The sequence below is a fragment of the Peromyscus eremicus genome, chromosome 7 (assembly GCF_949786415.1).
Source record: "Peromyscus eremicus chromosome 7, PerEre_H2_v1, whole genome shotgun sequence".
NCBI classification, from domain to species: domain Eukaryota; kingdom Metazoa; phylum Chordata; class Mammalia; order Rodentia; family Cricetidae; genus Peromyscus; species Peromyscus eremicus.
The window spans coordinates 17,211,103-17,233,070 of record NC_081422.1 but is presented as its reverse complement, the minus strand read 5'-3'; the positions used below and the strand labels follow the sequence as shown (position 1 = coordinate 17,233,070).

Sequence of the window (21,968 nt, the reverse complement as noted above, 5' to 3'; positions counted from 1 at the left end):
GGTCAGCTGGGTGCTTTCTCTGCCTCTTTGAGCTAGCAGGCTCTCACTCCAGCATCTGGCTCCCGAGTCTTTATTGGTAAAAATCAAACGATTGAGATTTTGTTAAAAACACATTGTTTTATATCATAAACATGTATAACATAAAAGATTCTCATTTTAACAATTTAATTGTACAGTTCAGGGGTATTAAGGCTTTAATACTAATGAGTCAACCATCACCATTGTCCCTCCATCTATACAATGTTTTCATCATGCCCAATGGAAACTTTTAAGTTCTGCAAGGGCTGATTTATTAGAAATTATGACTATTATGGGGATATCTGTACAAATTAAGACTGACAATGCTACAGCATATGTCTCTAGTAAAATGCAGCAGTTTTTTGCATATTAAAATACAAAGCATATTACAGGTATACCACAAAATCCTCCAGGAGAAGCAGTTATAGAAAAACCTAATAGAACTTTAAAAGATTTGCTTAAAGGCCAGGCCAGCCTGGTCTACAGAACGAGATCCAGGACAGGCACCAGGACGACACAGAGAAACCCTGTCTCGAAAAACAAACAAACAAACAAAAAAACAAAAAAAAAAAAAAAACAAAAAAAAAAGGATATTTCTGTTGTTTGGTATTAAAAACACAGTTAAGAGATTTAAAATATTTTAAGTGAATTCAAAGAGTTACTACAGTTCAAAGTTGTTTTCTAAATTTCTAAGAGTTGGAGTGATTTGAAGCTAAAATATTTGAGCAGGGCAGTGATAGCCCATGGCTTTAATTCCAGCAGAGATGGGGAATCTCTGTAATTAGTTTTCTAAATTCTAGAGGAGGTACAGTGAACAAGGCAGTGGCGGTGTACCCCTTTAATCCCATCACCCAGGGACAAAACTCAGATACAGCTCCTAATTGATACATCTACACAAGAGAGAAATCACATATCTTATTTACAAATTATTATAAAAATTCTCAAAAAAAAAAAATCAGAAAAGCCGGGCAGTGGTGCTCATCTTTAATCCAGCACTGAGATCCAGGACAGGCACCAGGACGACACAGAGAAACCCTGTCTCGAAAAACAAACAAACAAACAAAAAAACAAAAAAAAAAAACAAAAAAAAAAAGGATATTTCTGTTGTTTGGTATTAAAAACACAGTTAAGAGATTTAAAATATTTTAAGTGAATTCAAAGAGTTACTACAGTTCAAAGTTGTTTTCTAAATTTCTAAGAGTTGGAGTGATTTGAAGCTAAAATATTTGAGCAGGGCAGTGATAGCCCATGGCTTTAATTCCAGCAGAGATGGGGAATCTCTGTAATTAGTTTTCTAAATTCTAGAGGAGGTACAGTGAACAAGGCAGTGGCGGTGTACCCCTTTAATCCCATCACCCAGGGACAAAACTCAGATACAGCTCCTAATTGATACATCTACACAAGAGAGAAATCACATATCTTATTTACAAATTATTATAAAAATTCTCAAAAAAAAAAAATCAGAAAAGCCGGGCAGTGGTGCTCATCTTTAATCCAGCACTCGGGAGGCAGACGCAGGCGGATCTTAGTGAGTTCAAGGCCGGACTGGCCTACACAGTGAGTTCCAGGACAGGCTCCAAAGCTACACAGGGAAACAGGGGTGGGGGACACAGGATGGGATGGGCGCAGAACCTCTGCAGGGTTACTAAAAAGTCAGCTAATTTCTTTTTTTCTTTTTTTTTTAGATTTATTTATTTATTATGTATACAGCATGTATGACTGCCGGCCAGAAGAGGGCGCCAGATCTCATTATGGATGGTTGTGAGCCACCATGTGGTTGCTGGGAATTGAACTCAGGACCTCTGGAAGAGCAGTCAGTGCTCTTAACCTCTGAGCCATCTCTCCAGCCCAAGTCAGCTAATTTCTAATGAGGACAGGGACAAGAACAAAGAGCAGCTTTTGTGACAGCCAGTAAGCTCTTCTCCATGCATGCAACCCTGACCAATATTGAACTAGAGGATACCCTAATTGTGGATATTGTATTTATTGATGAATTGGAAACTGGGGGCTCTTCATAAAGCAAAAAGGAATCCATCAACATTTGCCTGTTGGCTTCTACTGCAAACACTTTCTTCCATATATGGAAAATAAATATTCTCTCTTTGAGAAACAAATCTGGACATTTTATGAGACTTGCAGAACCTTATACTCAATCATTGCCAACTACCCTAGGGTCATAAGGGCACCTCCTACAATGATGGATTGGATCAGTTCAAAGGCAGAGTCCTTCTCAGGCTTAGCCATAGAAGGAAAGGTATTACAGTGGAACCCGTACCTATCTGAATTTCTTTGTGACCAGGATGTGGTAGCAAAGGGGTCTGTGCCTTCTCGCACTGAGGAAATAGCTCAGTTGCCCTTAAGCCCCATCCCTAAACTGCTTACCCCTCCCCAAGAGAGGCACTGTGGGGACTAACGGAATGGTCACAGCATTTGGCTAAGGCATGGTTTACTGACTGCTCATCAACCACTGATGGAACCAAAACTTACTGGGTGGCAGCCTATAGACCAGGAGATGATGGAATGGCCAATACTGAGGAAGGACTACAAAATCAGCACAGCACTATTGGCTATGTAAAACAAACTAGGAAAGCAAAAGGAAAATCTCCATCTTCTCCAGTTCATGGTGCATGTGCAGTGGTACAGCTACATGGTCATCAAAATGGAAAACCACTAACTGGTAGACAAATGGCAAAGATATCTGGTCATGGGAAGAATGAATGGAGACAGCAAAAGCTAGCAAAACTTAGCAAAGACGTCAAACTTTATGTAGCTCATACAGGCAAGACAGACAAAATGTCTGAAAATAATAAAATAGTGGACAAATTGGCATCGTGTTTAATTAAAACTAGGATATGGGGTTGGGGATTTAGCTCAGTGGTAGAGTGCTTGCCTAGCAAGCTCAAGGCCCTGGGGTTCGGTCCTCAGCTCCGAATTAAAAAAAAAAAAAAAAAAGAATTGCATTCTTACTGGGCGGTGGTGGCGCACGCCTTTAATCCCAGCACTCAGGAGGCAGAGCCAGGCGGACCTCTGTGAGTTCGAGGCCAGCCTGGTCTACAGAGCGAGATCCAGGAAAGGCACCAAAACTACACAGAGAAACCCTGTCTAAAAAAACAAAAACAAACAAACAAAAAAAAAAAAACTAGGATATTAAAATTTGCCAGGGAACAAATTCAGAATAAATCAACAAGAATGATAGATTACACATTCAAAAAACTTGAAAGGCTATCCCTAACACTAAAAAATAAGGAGAGATGGAGACACTCCTATGAGAATATCTACTATTACGAATCCATAGCCAGGCAGTGGTTCACACCTTTAATCCTAGCACCTGGGAGGCAGAGGCAGGCACATAAGAATTACAATGGTTTAAATTTAAAAGCCACTTGCAAAAGATAGATTGAAATTCAAATTGAATGTTGTTTGTGATCTAAAAATAAATACACTTAAACCTTGAATTTATATATAGACAAAGGGAAATATAGGTATATTTATCCACACATAATAAGGGATATTTAGTTTCAAATTTTCAAGAGTATTTTCAAATGAAAGATAATACTTTATCTGTCGTCAAAAAAAAAAACATTTTTCCCTAGGATAGATATAGCCTGCCAAAAAAGGAACCTCCCAGAGTTAGGGTTGGGGCAGGGTTTTGCTTTTATCCAGGAGAATAAAAGCATCCAACTAAGGAATCCAGAGACCACTGGACAAGTGAAACATCTGAAGAAAAAGAACAGATCATCAAGAGAAAATGTCCCAAGAAAAAGATCAAAAGCTAAGTAGTATCACCCACCTCCAGCTAACTGGCCTGAAATCCTGGCTCATAGCCCCAGACTAGCTAGAGCTGGTACCCATTCCACCATCTTGCCTGAGCGGCTAACCTCTCCACCAAACAACCTTCCCTTCAGGCAACCATCAGGGGTCTGAAGGCAGGACAGTCCAGGAGGGCCCTCCCTTCTCCCCTCCCCCCATGTGGCTGGTCCAATTCTGGCAGATTCCCAAATGCTTGTCGCTGCTGCCCTCTACAGACATGAGTGACAAATGGTTTTTATGTGGTCCCAATTCAATTAAAAATTAAAGCTAGCAGGGGCTAGAGAGATGGCTCAGAGATTAGGAGGACTGGCTGCTCTTTCAGAGGTCCTGAGTTCAATTCCCAGCACCCACATGGTGGCTCACAACCATCTGTAATGAGGTCTAGTGCCCTCTTCTGGTGTGCAGGCACACATGCAGGGAGAACACTGTATACATAATAAATAAATCTCCTAAATAAAATTTAAAGCTGGGCCGGGCGGTGGTGGCGCACGCCTTTAATCCCAGCACTCGGGAGGCAGAGCCAGGCGGATCTCTGTGAGTTCGAGGCCAGCCTGGTCTACAGAGCAAGATCCAGGACAGGCACCAAAACTACACAGAGAAACCCTGTCTCGAAAAACCAAGAAAAAAAAAAAAGAAACCAAGATATTCTCACACTGGAATAAACTTATTGCCGGGCGGTGGTGGCGCATGCCTTTAATCCCAGCACTCGGGAGGCAGAGCCAGGTGGATCTCTGTGAGTTCGAGGCCAGCCTGGGCTACCAAGTGAGTCCCAGGAAAGGCGCAAAGCTACAGAGAAACCCTGTCTCGAAAAACCAAAAAAAAAAAAAAAAAAAAAAAAAAAAAATTTAAAGCTGGCTTTGCGGTTTGAGCATGGCTCTCTCCTTCTCTAATAAACCCATGCATGCTTGTTAAAGTAAAATCTAAAAATCTCTGTCTCATATCAGAAGAGCCACCGGGTATGGGACAGAAGAAAACACAAAAAATAAGAGACTATTCTATTGCCACTAATCTTATCATAATCTTCTTGTTTTCATTTGACTCTCTAAAACATCTTAAGGTATAAATATCTCAAAATCTGCAAGATTATGATGTATATATAAACTTTCCATTGTGATACCAGTAATCATACACAGTACTAACTAATTCTAGAAATAAGTTTCCTCTAGCTTCCTGTACGTGTTTTTGGGTTTGAGTCTGAAGCAGGTAACTAGGAACTAAGTTTGTATACCTTAGATATACTTAATAGATTATAGTCCTCAAACCTTTCAGAGAGCTGCTGAATATGGCATTTAAAATGTTTAAGCTTTCTACAATAAACTGTGACCATTCCTAACAGTAACCTTTGAGGTCTCCAGGATGATAATGATAAGGCCTTGCAAAGATGAATCCACCTTGATTGTGGTAACGCTAATGACTGGGCAAAACTGCTCCATGCCTCTTCTGGCACAATGCAAATAATGGATACCTTTGGGTTGGCTGCTGTGTTCTACCTAGTCAGAATTGCCACTAAACTGACAAACACCACCCAAAGATCAGCTTCTGACTACAAACTGCTCAGGACATTCAAACTGCTGAGTTCATGAGACTGACATGAACATTTTACAGCACTCTGAAGCTAAAAATCTTTTTCTTTTCTTTTCTTTTCTTTTTTTTTTTTTTGGTTTTTGAGACAGAGTTTCTCTGGGTAGCTTTGCACCTTTCCTGGAACTCACTCTGTAGCCCAGGCTGGCCTCGAACTCACAGAGATCCTAGAAGCTAAAAAAATCTTAAGACTGCCAAATACAACCAAGTTGGACACTGCGGAAAGCTTGGCAGGAACAGCTTCATTACTGTAAGTAGTTTTACTGTGTTAGATTTAAAACCTTTCCTTTTACAAAAAACAAAAAACAAAAAAACCATGAAACAAAACAAAGGCCAGGCGGCGGTGGCGCCCGCCTTTAATCCCAGCATTCTCGGGAGGCAGAGGCAGGAGGATTTCTGAGTTCGAGGCCAGCCTGGTCTACAGAGTGAGCTCCAGGACAGCAAAGACTAAACAGAGAAACCCTGTCTTAAGAAAAACAGCCTTTAATCCCAGCACTCGGGAGGCAGAGCCAGGCGGATCTCTGTGAGTTCGAGGCCAGCCTGGGCTACCAAGTGAGTCCCAGGAAAGGCGCAAAACTACACAGAGAAACCCTGTCTCAAAAAACCAAAAAAAAAAAAAAAAAGAAAGAAAAACAAACAAACAAAAAACCCTTTCCTTTTTATTTAGACAGAAGGGGGAAATGTTGCAGGATAATTTGATCACACTGTGAATCCCAAGATTGCATTATTTACTGGAAAAACCTGTTTCTGGTTGTGGTGTGGCTCAGCCCTAGCACACACCTTTAATCCTAGAGCTTTCTGCTTGAATATTGTAAACAGGATTAAATAAAGTCAACCATTGGTCAAGAGGCAGAGCAGTTGACAGGAAGTGAGCATAGGATTATTAAAACAAGAGCATAGAGAGTAAGAGTGAGTCAAGAGGACAGACAGACACACAGGAAGTAGAAGGGGAGGACATTCAGTTTGAAGAGTGTGTTTGAGAAGGCATAGGGGAAGAGAGAGGCTGAGGAGGAAGGTCAGCTGGGTGCTTTCTCTGCCTCTTTGAGCTAGCAGGCTCTCACTCCAGCATCTGGCTCCCGAGTCTTTATTGGTAAAAATCAAACGATTGAGATTTTGTTTTTAAAAAACAAAAACAAACAAACAAACAAAAAAAACCAAAACCACTCAATCACGCAGCCCAACCACTGTAAAGTTTAAACCAGGGGCCTGAATCTAGACTAACCTGGACTACAACACATGACCCTGTTTCAGAAAGAAAAAAATAAGGGGGGCAGAGTTGGCCCACACCCTTAACCCCAGCACTTGGGAGGCAGAGGCAGGTGGATCTGAGTTTGAGGCCAGCCTGGTCTATAGGGTGAGTCCCAGGACAGCCAGGGTTACCTAGAGAGACCCTGAGTAGGGGCAGAAGTCACAAGTTCATGGGCCATACATATATACTTAATGATGAGATTACTCATCTTTCAGAATGGCTCAAGTAATCAAGAACTGGATATTATGTAGCAGATCCTGACTCTAAGCAAGGAATTGTATCACTTACAATAAAAGTAGCAGCAGTGTGTTAGCCAGCAGTAGCGGTGCATGCCTATAATCCCAGCCCTAGGAAGGCTGAGGCAGATGGATCTCTGTAGTTGGAGGCCAGCCTGATCTTCAGAGTGAGTTTCAGGGCAGCCAGGGCTACACAGAGAAACTATGTCTCCAAAAAAAAAAAAAAGGGGGGGGCAACATAAGCAAGAGAAAGAGAAATCTACATTTATTTCTTCAGGCTAAGAACCACTCCCTGGGGCTGGAGAGATGGCTCAACAGTTAAGAGCACTAGCTGTTCTTCCAGAAGTCCTGAGTTCAATTCCCAGCAACCACATGATGGCTCACAACCATTTGTAATGAGATCTGGTGCCCTCTTCTGGCCTGCACACATACATGCAGGAAGAAAGAACATTGTATAAATAAATAAATAAATCTTAAAAAAAAAAAATCTGGGCAGTGGTAACACACCCAGCACTCGGGAGGCAGAGGCAGGCGGATCTCTGTGAGTTCGAGGCCAACCTGGGCTACAGAGTGAGTTCCAGGAAAGGAGCAAAGCTACACAGAGAAACCCTGTCTTGAAAAACCACAAAAAAAAAAAAAAAAAAAAGGAAAGAAAGAAAATCAATTAAGGGCATACTGGCACAGCCTGTAATCCCAGCACTCAGCTTAAAGCACTTTGAGACCAGTCTGGACTTCCGTGTGAGAGAGCGCACAGGTAAGCTGTCCCAGTTCAGAGAACTTCTGGCCACATGTGATGACACACACCTTTGATCCCAGCACTCAATAGGCACAGACAGGTGCATCTCCAAGGATTAAAAGGGACCTTGTCCAAAGAAACGTTATTCTAACTCACATCTACACCTTACTCCTGCAACAGATCCAAACCATGCCTGGATGCCTTCTCCATAGAGCAAAATGCTGGGGATGGGGGAGACCCTGACGTGGTGGCATACAAACACAATTCCAGCCCTCGGGTTGAGGCAGAGGGATTCCAAATTCAAGGCCAGCCTGGACTACATAGTGAGCCACTACTTCAAAAATGAAAGAAAAGCTGGCGGTGGTGAAAACCCGCCTTTAATCCCAGCACTCAGGAGATACAGGCAGAAGATCTCTGTAGTTCGAAGCCAGCCTGGTCTATAGAGCAAGTTCCATGACAGCCAAGGTTACACAGAGAAACCCTCTCTTGAAAACAAACAAAAAGGAAAAAAAAAAGAGAGAAACTTTAGCAAGTATTCTTGTAAGACTTTGAGACCAGAAGAATTTGAGAAAAATAAGAAATGGCATAGTTTTTCACAGTTAAACTAGTCTAGAAAACTACTAAAAGGAGCCAAAAGAACTTTTGCTTACAGGTATCCATCAGAAAAACTGAAAACAATCAGGCACTTTTCAGCTCCATAAGGAGGGGATCCCCACACTGGTTCAAACTGGCAGCAGAGAGACTGATACAGTACCCAGTGCTGCCAAGGCCGGTCTCGCACTCATCATCAGCCTCCAATCTGGACTGCATACTTCCAGCCAATACACAGTGCCTGCAGAAGCCATTCACAAGCCTCAGTGACCAGGAGCTACCCACAATGCACGCTAAGGGGCAAAGACCCTCAGCTCTACTGGACAAGAGTCGTAGCATCTACCAGTGGCCTTTCTCCTTTGAGGCTGTGGTTCCCCACACTTCATTCTCAGGCTGAGTGACTGCAGCAGCTACCCCCGGAGGCCACACTCAAAGAACAGTGTGGGGCCGGGCGGTGGTGGCGCACGCCTTTAATCCCAGCACTCGGGAGGCAGAGCCAGGCGGATCTCTGTGAGTTCGAGGCCAGCCTGGACTACCAAGTGAGTTCCAGGAAAGGCGCAAAGCTACACAGAGAAACCCTGTCTCGAAAAACCAAAAAAAAAAAAAAAAAAAAAAAAAAAAAAGAACAGTGTGGTACAACTCTGGTCGATCCACAAAGTCCCATCCACAAAAACCTGAGGGAAAGACGCTGGGGAAGAGTCCTAAACATGAATCCTAACTTTGAATAACACCTCTCCTTTTTCTGAAGACACATCATCATACGGAACACTTTAAATACAACACAACTTTGAACCAGAAAGATACACTCAGAATAATCGAATCCCAACAGCGAAGCATATCACGGACAGAAACTAAGGCCTCTTTGCTGATCCACCACGTGTCCTAAGCAGCAACTTACCAGCAATTTTACTAAGAGATGGCTTACTCTTCCCCAGTTGGATTCGTAATGGGGGAAATCAAATAGACCGTTATAAACTCCAAATGGCTTATCCGAATTGTGGAATAACCTAAGGTGAATTCTCATCACTTAACTACTTTAATAAAGAAAATTTAAAGCACGCACGTTCGAAAGACTTCAAGCATGCCAATCCTGACGATCAGAGTCCCCAACACCAACCACATCACCGTTTTGGGGACTGGAGGCAGAACCTGAACAACCCGAGAAACACCATCAATGAAAACCACCCGGTCTAAAAGGACGACAAACTCAAACGGTATTAAGTTTGGGTCTCGAGCTGGAGGAAACTTACAGATCCGGGCTTTAAGGACCCAATGAATCCATAAATGCTTCCCGCAACGATCGTCTAGGGAGAAGACCGAGCTCAAGACAAAGGAGAGATGTTTCCCGCCTTGGGAACTGGGATGAACCTGTCATGCTCCTGGAAGCCAGGGATGTAGCTTCACAAAGAGAGAAAGCGGGTAAGGGAAGGGGATCAACCCTTCTGCGCCCGCCGGGAAGCCCGGGATGTGAGGGGGTGTGTGCTCCAACACGTGCGCGCGTGCGCAGGGCCGAAGCAACAGACAAAAGCCCGGCCTAGGGGAAAGTAAGCGGCCCGGGCGGGGGGGGACATCACAGTGCGTGCGCACCCCCCCGAAAGCGGCGCCTAGGCCCTGGCCGAGGGGGCCACGACGGGGGAGAACGGATGCGCGCGCACAGGGGCACTGCCGCCGCCATTTTGTTTCCTCGGCACAATGGGGGAGAATAACGGCCGAGCGCGGGAGCGAGGCCGGGGGAGGAGGAAGGAGCGAGACGCCGAGGAGTGGGAGATCCGAGCGGAGGAGAGGGTCGGCAGGGTGGCAGCTGCCCTGTCACCGGCGTCCCCTCAGCCCAGCCTGCGCTGACAAGTGGGAGAACGGACGGGGGGAGGGGAGGAGGCGGGAGACGCCACATTGCCGCTTACCTCGTTGGCGTTCGGCCCCTCGACCTCAGCCGCCGCCGCCCTCCTGCCACCAGCCTTCCGGAGTCTTCACAACCCCCCTCAAAAAAAAAAAAAAAAAAAAAGGGGGGCCACGCGGTTCTCGCCGGGGCTGCTCCAGTCCCAACTGCAATGGCGAGAAGAGGAGGAGGAGCCGGGGGCCGGGGGCGAGCGGCGGGCGGGCGCGCGCCGGGGAGGTGCGGGGCCACGTGACTGGTCGGGCCCCGCCCCCGCGTCACGTGGGCGACCGCCCTAGGCCCGGCCCCCAGTGGGCGGGTGGGACGAAATGTGCTCGAGGGGGCGGGGCCGTGTCACGTGACTCCGACACGGGGGCTGCGCCCGGTTGTGTGGCGTCAATGCCCGGCCGCTCTTCTCACGGGTTTGCTGAGTCACATGACAGTGGCTGGCCCCGCTTTCGTCATGTGACAGGGACCTTTTTTTCCGTTGTTGTTGTTTCTTGTCTCATTTTCCCTATTGGTAGACCTGTATCACCTGATGAGACTCATATGTTTTGTTTTTTTCCAATGGCGGTTTTTCCAAGCGACCGTTATCATGTGACTCAATGGAGCAGGGGTGGGCTCTTCTGAGTGCTCCAGGTCGTCCGCGTGCGCATGCGCCTTGTTGCTCCGGCCGGTCCGTTGAGGGAACCTGGACAGAAAGCCTGGCACGTGCGCACGGCGTTCGCACTGATCCCGGGCTCATCGCCATAGGCCGAGGGGCTCAGACTCACACCTTCAGGCTGCACAGTCATCTCCCCGGCCCTCCTTTTTGTATTTTTAAAATAAGCAGTTTTGCCGGGCAGTGGTGGCTCATGCCTTTAATCCCAGCACTCGGGAGGCAGAGGCAGGCGGATCTCTGTGAGTGCGAGGCCAGCCTGGGCTACCAAGTGAGTTCCAGGAAGAAGAGAAACCCTGTCTCGAAAACCAAAAAAAAAAAAAAAAAAAAAAGCAGTTTTGCTATGATGCCCCGGCCGACTTTGAACTTGACGCTTCTGCCTCCACTTTAATGTAGCTGGATTACTGACAAGGCCGTGGCACCAGGCTACTGAGGGTTTATATATATTGATTGCCTCGGTGTTGAGTGCTTACTTAACATCAGGAGACCCTGGGTCGGACCCCAGTACCACAGACAATAAATAAATAAATAAAAGGCCAAATTCCAGACAAAATATGAAAGAACAAAACTGTCATCCACCCAGGTCCCCCTCCTTCATATCCCTTGTGTATCTACAGGAATTTATTGCCGTCATACCAATAAATAATAGTTAACACGAGTTGGTGTCAACTTTGTTATTTTTTTTAACTCGGTTAACAGATTTTAGATATGTCTCACCCAAAGGCTGAAATTGAAGGAAAACTTATAAATCAATTTATAGGTGGTTTGAGATCTCAACCAGACAGACCTAAACTGCTTCTGACACGGGAGGGAAACGAGGTCTGTCTAAAATGACATGCCTGTTCTGACAGCGCCACCAAGTGGTGGTTTACGAGGTTTTCCTGAGGTTTGTTTGCGGATGAAGTTTTTCTTAATGTGTGTGAGTGTTTTGACTGCATGTATGTCTGTGCATCACATGTGCGCCTGGTGCCCGAGAAGGTCAGAAGAGGGTGTTGAATCTTCTGGAACTGGAGTTACAGATAGTTGTGAGCCTTCGTGTGGGTGTTGGAAATTGAACTTGGGTCCTTTACAGGAGCAGCAAGTGCTCTTACCTTCTGAGCCACCTTCCCAGGCTCTGTGGACAGATACTAGTGAGTTCGTTTCTCCGTCTTTCTCAGTGCCTGTGTCTCTCTGTCTCCGTATGTATGTGTGTAGCCACACAATGTATAAAGTTCAGAGACCTTAACAGAGTGGACTATCTCCTATCTTTTCCTCTTCGAACTCAGGCTGCTTATCTGTATGAATGTGAAAAACTGACCATGACAGTACGCATCGGTAAACCCAGGGCTGGGGAAGTGGAGACAGAGGAGCTCTTGGACCTCATTAGCCAGCCCACCCAGCTGACTTAGGTCTAGGATTAGTGAGACAGAGCAAAGACGTGATAAAAACACCAGACAGACATGGACCTCTGGCCTCCACGTGCACAACGGAATGTGTGAACCCATGTATACCATACAAAAAGAACCAATCTCAAAAAAGAGTCACCTTGGTCAAGGCTCAGCCACCCTACCTAAGAGCTACAAGGCGCTGGCCACTGAGACAAGCTGCTCCCTTCGCCCTCCTTGTCCATGTCCCCCTCGGTCAATATAAATGCTGAAAAAACTCAGTGCCATTTTCCACCCTCCCGCCTGCATCGTCCCCTCCAGGCACTGCTCACTGTAGTCTCCATGCGCCACTCTTTCCCTCTTGCCCTTAATAAACTTTCCCTGGCCCCCTTCTCCTCACGGTCCTCGTTGGTGACAACGGCTGTACATGCCCTCCCATTTGCTTTTTGGTCCTCCTAGTCTGCCTTCACGAACAGCTACACTCCAGTTACTACTATCAACTGCAAAGATTTCTCCCACTACCCCTATGAAACTCACAAAGATCGTCTTTGAAATTTTTTGTATTACATGTATTTATTTAACGTGTGTGTGCACTCGAGTGTACAAACAGTGTGCTCATGGGAAAGGCAGAAGGCAACTTGTATCACTCTCACTTTTTTTTTTTTTTTTTTTTTTTTTTTTGGTTTTTCAAGACAGGGTTTCTCTGTGAAGCTGTAGACCTGGCTGTAGACCAGGCTGCCTCAAACTCACAGAGATCCACCTGCCTCTGCCTCCCGAGTGCTGGGATTAAAGGTGTGCGCCACCACCACCCGGCTCAGGTCTCACCTTTCACCAAGGCTCAAACTCACTTCGTCAGGCTTGGCAGTATCGGGGACTATCGGGGTCCAGCCCCTCGATGGTCCCCTCCCAGGGTCCAGGAAGAATCTACAACCAGCTGATAATTAATATTTGAAGAAAGGAAATGGATCTATGTACATGAAATTCCTTAGTCCATACATTTTATTATTCTGTCAGTTTTTTCTCTACAAGCTTATACTCTGCTCTCATATTTAGCTCCTTTCTTGCCCAATTTCTCTTTACATTTATCAGTTGTCCCCAGGTTCTATCTTAATTCCTTCATCTAGTTCTGTCCCTTCTAGGTTCTCATCCATCTAGTTCTTTCCCATCTCAGCTCCTCTCCCGTCTCCTTCTCTCATCTTTTCTTCCTCCTCTTGTTCTTCCCCATCTGGCTCTTCCTCATCTCCCATCTCGTTCCTCTAGTACTCTCTTCTAGCACTTCAATCTAGTTCTTCCCCATCTCAGTTTGCTCCTCTCAAGTTTTTACCCATGTAGTTCTTCCACTTACAAGGAGTAATCCCTTGGCAGTGCAAAGCCAGGCTTCCAGGGTCAAACAGAGGGGTGATAAAAATCACACAGAAGGGCAATAACCATTAATTATCATTTGTAACTCCAAAGGGAAATGACCAATGGGGAAATGAATTAACTAAAGGCTAAATTTGGGTAAAGAGGGATCTTATGTGCTCAACTATAGTCTTAAACGTGATTGGTAGAAAAATGTTAAGAATCTATAAGTTGCTAGGTCAATGGGAGAAAATAAAACTGCCTTCTTTTTTCCTGTGGCTCCTGTCTGTTCAAGCTATCTGCCATTTTTCTGCAGGGTGGGGGAAAGTGTGCTCGGTCACTAGGCAACCTGTGTACAGCTAGATGCCTCTGGTGATAGTTTTTGTTTGTTTTTTGTTTTTTGTTTCTTTCGAGACAGGGTTTCTCTGTGTAGCTTTGCGCCTTTCCTGGATCTCACTCTGTAGCCCAGCCTGGCCTGGAACTCACAGAGATCCACTTGCCTCTGCTTCCTGAGTGCTGGGATTAAAGACGTGGTCCACCACTGCCCGGCGCCTCTGGTGATAGTTAAAGGTGTGATACCTCAGTAAACCCCCCCCACTCTATCCCCTACAGATAAAGAGAAGCTTAAACCAGGATTCCTAAGTGTAGATAAGAACTTAGACCCCTTTTTCCCAGGTGGCTGTATCTGCTACAGGGACTTTGAAAAACACAGAGTCAGGATATTCGACCAAAAGACTAAAAAAGGGAGGCGGGTTGAAATGAATTCTATGGTTTGTGCCTTTTAGAACTAGCCTCACAAAGAAAGGGGAGCGCTCCTTCCAACCTCCCTGCTGTGTGTGAGAGATTTGGAACCAGCCTCCCTGCTGAGGCTTGTAAACTTAGAATACACCTTGCTTTTGCATTCTGTACCTAAAGTCTCCAGTGGCAGCTCTAGGGACTCGATCTGGTCATAACACAGGCCAGTTTGGGCTATAGAGATCCTGTCTCAAAACCAAATGGGATGGAAATATGGTAGCACACACCTTTAATCTCAGCACTGGAGATAAAAGACCCAGACATAGTTTCCCCAGAAACCCAAAAGAGCTGAGGAAAGAGATATCTTAAAAATGAGTCATTTTCCCCCTTCCTGGAGAGGGTGAAGTCAGGTGTTTTCAAAAGAACAAAGTCAGGATGTCTGGTGGTAACCGATTAACTACGAGATGCCCCTCTCCAGAGATAACATGACCAGACCCTGGAGATGAGTTGTAAAATTCCTGACAGGGCAAACAGATAAGGTAAAATAAGACAAAGTCCAGGCCCGGGAAAGACTGCACTAATCAAGGATGGACCCGTACTAACCCCCTTCCCTCTAAGAAATTTAATGGGTTTTGCCTATAAAAACTAACTTCCCCAAGAAAGAGTAACTCCTCCCTGCCTCACTGCGCTGAGGCCAGTGAATGCTTGAGATGAGTTCCCTGTCATGACTTGTAACAGATAAACCTTGCTTTTGCATTCTGGTATGCTCATCCTTGGTGGTCTCTCTGGGGGTTACGGATCTGGGCACAACAAAGGGAGGTCTGGAACTAGAGGTAAGATTTGGGAAAGGAGGAAGTTAAGCTTAATTGGCACATCCGCCAGGCCTTCTCAAACAGGTAGCCTGGATGCTTAAGTCTGTTCTTAGAGAGTACAGAGGTATCTCTGATAAGGTACTTTCCTCCATCTGGGGATGGACCTGGCCAGATGCTGCCAATGACAATAATTACAGGGAGGCTTGAACTGGGGTTCTGGCTGTGCATAGCTGTCAGCGCACAAGATTATCTAAATATTCCTTTAGTAGAGGTGATAAGGTACCCAATTAATGATGGAAACGCTACAATAGCACACAAGAAACTCATAGCAGAAAACAGCTAATAATCAAAAGTCAAATATCACCAAGGCTCCTTGAACCTTAGCTTGACCTCTGGAAGGCCCTTGGCTTCTTCCAGGTATCAGCTTTGTCACAATCAGCTGAATTCCTACTTTGTATATTTTTGCGGCTTGCAGCGTGGCAGCAACTGCCTCTACCCACCTTGCTGGCAATTTTTTGTCAACTTGACACAAAGTAGAGTCACCTAGGAAGAGGGAACTTCAATAGAGGAATTCCTCCATAGAGTTGGCCTATGCATGTCTGCGATGCTTTTTCTTAATTGGTAATTGACCAGTCCACTGTGGGCAGTGTCATCCCTAGGCAGGTGCTCCTGGGCTGGATAAGAAAGGTAGCTGAGCAAGCCAAGGAAGCAAGCCAGTGAGCAGCTTTCTGCCCTGTTCCCTGATTCAGGCACTGCCTCCTGGTTCCTGTGTTGAGTTCCTGCCTTAGCTTCTCTCAAGCAGACTCCTGTACACCAAATAAACCCTAGAAACCAAACAAATACATTGGCTGAGCTATCTGCCCCATCTGGGGGTGTTTAGGTCCTTTGATGGCTCTTTTCTTGTTGTTTGTTTGGGTGCTTTTTTTCTTTCTTTCTCTCTTTTTCTTTGGCCTTCCAAGACAGGGTTTATCTGTGGAACTCACTCTGTACACTAGACTTCGAACTCACAGATATCTTCCTTTGCCTCCTGAGTGTTGGGATTAAAGGTGTGTACCACCACCACTCGGCTTGTTCCAGTGGTTTGGGGTGGTTTTTGTAATTGTATTTGTTTGTTTGTTTCCACTCTGTGCTCACTGCTCTCCTGCCCTTTTAGTAGAATTTATAATGTAAGGTGACCATGGTAGAGAGCTAACTCAAGTAACTAAATGTAGAAGCTCAGAAGTGTGGCTCAGTAGAAGAGGACTAACCTAATATGTGTGGTTCAGTAGAAGAGGACTAACCTAACATGTGTGGTTCAGTAGAAGAGGACTAACCTAACGTGTGGTTCAGTAGAAGAACAATAACCTAACATGTGTGGTTCAGTAGAAGAGGACTAACCTAACATGTGTGGTTCAGTAGAAGAGCACTAACCTAACATGTGTGGTTCAGTAGAAGAGGACTAACCTAACATGTGTGGCTCAGTAGAAGAGGACTAACCTAATATGTGTGGTTCAATAGAAGAACACTAACCTAACCTGTGTGGCTCAGTAGAAGAGGACTAACCTAACATGTGTGGTTCAGTAGAAGAGCACTAACCTAACATGTGTGGCTCAGTAGAAGAACACTAACCTAACATGTGTGGCTCAGTAGAAGAGGACTAACCTAACATGTGTGGTTCAGTAGAAGAGGACTAACCTAACATGTGTGGCTCAGTAGAAGAGGACTAACCTAACATGTGTGGTTCAGTAGAAGAGGACTAACCTAACATGTGTGGTTCAGTAGAAGAACACTAACCTAACATGTGTGGCTCAGTAGAAGAGGACTTACCTAACCTGTGTGGTTCAGTAGAAGAACAATAACCTAACATGTGTGGTTCAGTAGAAGAGGACTTACCTAACATGTGTGGTTCAGTAGAAGAACAATAACCTAACATGTGTGGTTCAGTAGAAGAGGACTAACCTAACGTGTGTGGTTCAGTAGAAGAGGACTAACTTAATGTGTATGGTTCAGTAGAAGAACACTAACCTAACATGTGTGGTTCAGTAGAAGAGGACTAACCTAACATGTGTGGCTCAGTAGAAGAACACTTACCTAACATGTGTGGCTCAGTAGAAGAGCACTAACCTAACATGTGTGGTTCAGTAGAAGAGGACTAACCTAACATGTGTGGTTCAGTAGAAGAGGACTAACCTAACATGTGTGGTTCAGTAGAAGAGGACTAACCTAACATGTGTGGTTCAGTAGAAGAGGACTAACCTAACATGTGTGGTTCAGTAGAAGAGGACTAACCTAACATGTGTGGTTCAGTAGAAGAGGACTAACCTAACATGTGTGGTTCAGTAGAAGAACACTTACCTAACATGTGTGGCTCAGTAGAAGAACACTTACCTAATATGCCTGCAGTCCTGAGTTGGGACAGGGTTTCTCTGTGTAGCTTTGTGCCTTTCCTGGAACTCACTTGGTAGCCCAGGCTGGCCTCAAACTCACAGAGATCTGCCTGGCTCTGCCTCCCGAGTGCTGGGATTAAAGGCGTGCGCCACCACCGCCCGGTGGGGTTTTTTGTTTGTTTGTTTGTTTGTTTTGTTTGCTATTTGCTCTTTGGGGGCCCCACCACCCAGCTCCCAAATAAATACACGGAGACTTATTCTTTTTTATGAATGCCCAGCCTTAGCTTGGCTTGTTTCTAGCCAGCTTTTCTTAACTTTTGCCTCTGGGTTTTTACCTTTCTCTATTTCTGTGTATCTTTTCTTTCCTTCTTATTCCATGTCTGGCTGTGTGGCTGAGTGGTTGGCCCTCAGCAGCTTCTCGCCTCCTTTTCTTGCTCCTCCCTCTTCTCTTTTTCTCCTTCTATTTATTCTTTCTGCTTGGCAGCCCCATCCATCCCTCTCCTGCCTAGCTATTGGCCGTTCAGCTCTTTATTGGACCAATCAGGTGTTTTAGACAAGCAAAGTAACACAGCTTCAGTTAAACAAATGCAACATAAAAGAATGCAACACGGGCTGGAGAGATGGCTCAGTGGTTAAGAGCACCGACTGCTCTTCCAGAGGTCCTGAGTTCAATTCCCAGCAACCACATGGTGGCTCACAACCATCTGTAATGAGATCTGGTGCCCTCTTCTGGCCTGCAAGGACACATGCAGGCAGAATACTGTATACATAATAAATAAAAATAAATCTTTAAAAAAAAAAAAAAAGAATGCAACACATCTTTGCATCATTAAACAAATGTTCCACAGCAAAAACAAATGTAACAAACACATCTTCAACTAATATTCCACAACACACCACCACTCTACACTTTAAAGAAATAAGAACTATACAGATAACTGGGAGCTAGAGAGTGCCCAGGATATCCAGTGCCCTCTTTTGACTGCTGTGAGCACCAGACACGCATGTAGTACACAGACATGCACTTGAGCAAAACGCCCATACACATGAAATAAATCTAAACAATTATTCAGATGGCAATTTTTCTGTTTACATTTTGTCTGTTCTATGTCCATCTGGGTTGCACCTAAGGGTGTGTATGTACACCACATGCACACAGGAGGCAGCATGGGTTCGAAGAGGTGTCAGATCACTGGAACTGGAGTTACAGATGGTTGTGAGCTGCCATGTGCCTGCTGGGAATCGAACCTGAGTGCTCAGCAAGAACAAGTGCTCTTAACTACTGATCCATCTCTCCAGCCCATCGTGTGCCTGTGTGTGTGCGCGTGCATGTGTGTACACATGCACAAGTGGAGATAGAACACAACTTATGAAAGTCATTCTCTCCTTCCACATGTGAGTCCTGGAGACCAAATCCAGGCTTGACAACAAGCACTTTTACCCACTGACTCATCTCAAAAGTCCCTCCCTCTTCTTTCTTTCAAGACCTGTGTCTTTCTTACCCAGGCTTAGGCATCCAACTCCTAGGCTAAAGGACCCGAGCCGGTGGCCTGGCTTTGGAAGGCAAGTGCATGCTGAGTGTGGCACTAAAACTTTCTTTTTACGTTGTGTTGGTTTACTTCCTGGGGTGTAAGGGGTGTGTGGAGGTTGGAGCACGACTTGCGGGAGTCAGTTCTCTCCTTCTACTATGTGGATCTCGGGGATCAAACTCAAGTCCTCCAGCTTAGTAGCAAACACCTCTGCCCAATGAGCTTCCTCACCAGCCCCTGCCTGTAACACAGCTTCTCACCCAGGCTGGTCTTGAGCTCAGATCAGAAGAGAGAGCCAACTCCCTCTGCCTCTGTGATGCTGGAATGAAAAGCCTTTACCACCATATCCAGCTTGTACCACAACTTTTAAAATTGAAAACAGGGGCTGGAGAAAGAGATGGCTTGGTGGTTAAGAGCACCTGTTACCGGGCGGTGGTGGCGCATGCCTTTAATCCCAACACTCGGGAGGCAGAGCCATGAGGATTTCTGTGAGTTCGAGGCCAGCCTGGTCTCCAAAGCGAGTTCCAGGAAAGGCGCAAAGCTACACAGAGAAACCCTGTCTCAAAAAAAAAAGAAAAAAAGAAAAAAAAAGAGCATCTGTTACTCTGGCAGAGGACCTGTGTCCAGTTTCTTATTAGTCCTTGGGTGCTTGGAGGAAATTCTCACTGGAGAGCTTTACCTGCCAGTTCTTTGCTTAAGCCCATATTAAAATATCTTTAGTGCTGGGCAGGGGTGATGCACGCCTTTAATCCCAGCACTAAGGAGGCAGAGGCAGGTGGATCTCTGTGAATTCGAGGCCAGCCTGGTCAACAGAATGAGTTCCAGGAGAGCCAGGGCTGTTTCACAGAGAAACCCTGTGTGTGTATGTGTGTATCTTTAATAGGGACTGGACCTAAATTTAGTTCCCAGCACCCGAATCAATACGCTCAGAACTGCCTGTAACTCAAATTCTCTTCTGATGTCTTCTTCTGGCCTCTACAGGTACCCACAAACAAACAAACATACATAAATTAATGAAAATAAAGTAAAATTTAATACATCTTTAGCTAGGTATAGACATTAAAGCCTTCAATCCCAGCACTTAGGAGGCAGAAGCCTGCAAATCTCTAACTTCAAGGTCAGTCAGGGCTACATAGTGAGACCCAGCCTAAAAACAAGAGCAACAAGACTTTGGGGCCAGAGAAAGTGTTCAGCAGTTAAAAGCACTCATTACCCTTGAAGGGGCCTGGGTTTGATTACAGTCCTAAATGGCAGTTTACAGTGGTCTGTAATGCCAGTTCCAGGCCATCCAACACGGTCTTCTGACCTCAGGCACCAGGCATGCAGCTGGTACACATACACACTTGCAGGTGAAGTAGAATCAAGCAGAAAAGACCAAATATTAAACACTGGTTTGTTGACTTACTCGGTGATTTACTCAGAGCCCCGCTTGCACTGCCTATTTGCCAAACATGACTCCACACACCAGCTGGAGCAGAGTGGCCTGGAGAAAGGGCTGGAACAGTAGCTTGTTGCCCTTAACAACCTGCTGTCGCAAAGCTTTCTGTCTCCCTGCCCCACCTTGTGGTTTTTAAAATATAAAATGAGAACGCAAACTGGCCCCAGCACTGAAGACTTACAGGAACATCCTGGCTTTAGTCCACCGATGATGTCTCCTCTCTCCCACTCTCATTGGTTTTGGAGTACTGATTCCAGAAAGATTCCTACAACATTCCTAGAGACCCCAGCGAGATCGTTACCAGACCAAATTGGTCAAAAGAGACTGATGCTCTGCATCTCTCAGCACACTGAAAGTCTTTGGAACTGGAAAGAGTACACCCCAACAGGATTCTGGGGTCCCCTTCCAGGGGCCAAGGGGATGATTTGACCCACAGTGTTGCCTCCCTGCAAGTTCCAATTGTCAGCACCACAGGTAAGCACCACAGCAGTCCAAGACCTCCTGATGCTGTCCGCTCAGTAGCATCCACCCTGCCACTGAGGGAAATGCCAGGCTCTCTACTCATCCAAGAAGACATGGCAACATTTCTAGGCCTTAAATTCAGTCACATGCTTGCCTGAAGAGAAGGGAGAACCCCTCCGTGATTGCAGAGAAACTATAAGAGATTTTCTTCTTATGGCCAAACTGAAAGGATGATGATCTGCTTCCCAATTCGGAAAGGAAACTTTTTACTGCTGGGAACTGATGCCCACAAAAGGGGATAGGTCCTAACACCGAGAGACTCAAAGCAGCTACATATGGAGAAAGGGAGCTGCTTACCTCCGGGAGCAACGAAATTAAAACAGAGACCAAATCCTCAAGCTCCTAGAAGCTGCCTGTCTCTAACACACACACACACACACACACACACACACACACACACACACACACACACACACACCCTGACCCAGGCACACACAAAGAGCCAAGGTCTAGTCCATGAACATACAACCCTGCAGTCCCCTCTGTTACCCCCTCCCCAGAAAGTATGTTTATACTCCTGCTGCTCCCAGAGCTCCCTCATAGAAGCCAAAAGAAAGAAAAAGAGCAACCCACGAAGCGGCTACTGAAAACCAGGAGGGCTGGCTGATGACCACAGACAGAAAACGAATAATTCCAGAGAAGACTGCCCCCCACCTAGTCTGGCAAGCTCATGAAACAACTCATCTGGAAAAGCTTCCCAACAAGAATTGTTACAAAGATACTTGGTGGTCCTGAGGTTGCCGATACTGGCCTAACAATCTAGCAACACATGTCTGCAGTGTTGGGAACAATTCCAAGCAGAGACCCAAGGCCCCCTGCTGACACAAACCAGGTGTCCTACCTATGTGAATATCTAGAAGTGGACTTGACTGACATTCCATAGCAGAGAGTACCAATGCTTGCTGGTTGTGATGTGCGCTTTTTAGAGATAGAAGCCTTTGCTCCCCACACAGAGGATTAACTTTGAACCTGCACACATGGTATCTACCTTTCATCTTCATGCCCAGTTGAGAGAATAAATAAGACTTTAGAAAACAGCACTGAGTGGTCGAGTGGTGGTGGCACACGCCTTTAATCCCAGCACTCGGGAGGCAGAGCCAGGTGGATCT

The 21,968-nt window shown here is 45.6% G+C and overlaps 1 protein-coding gene across 13 annotated transcripts in view; it reads right to left on the bottom strand.

Moving 5' to 3' along the window:
• Ilf3 (interleukin enhancer binding factor 3) overlaps positions 1-10,325 on the bottom strand; it is a 45,844-nt gene extending 35,519 nt beyond the window's left edge. For 4 of the 13 annotated variants that reach the window (XM_059267433.1, XM_059267436.1, XM_059267437.1 and 1 more), the window contains exon 1: positions 10,123-10,322. The gene's annotated coding sequence lies outside the window, so the exon portion shown is untranslated. Of the gene's footprint in view, positions 1-9,471; positions 9,695-10,122 lie in introns of those variants that run through there. The other 9 variants (XM_059267430.1, XM_059267440.1, XM_059267442.1 and 6 more) reach the window with 6 other exon arrangements.
• Between the last annotated feature and the right edge of the window lie 11,643 nt (positions 10,326-21,968).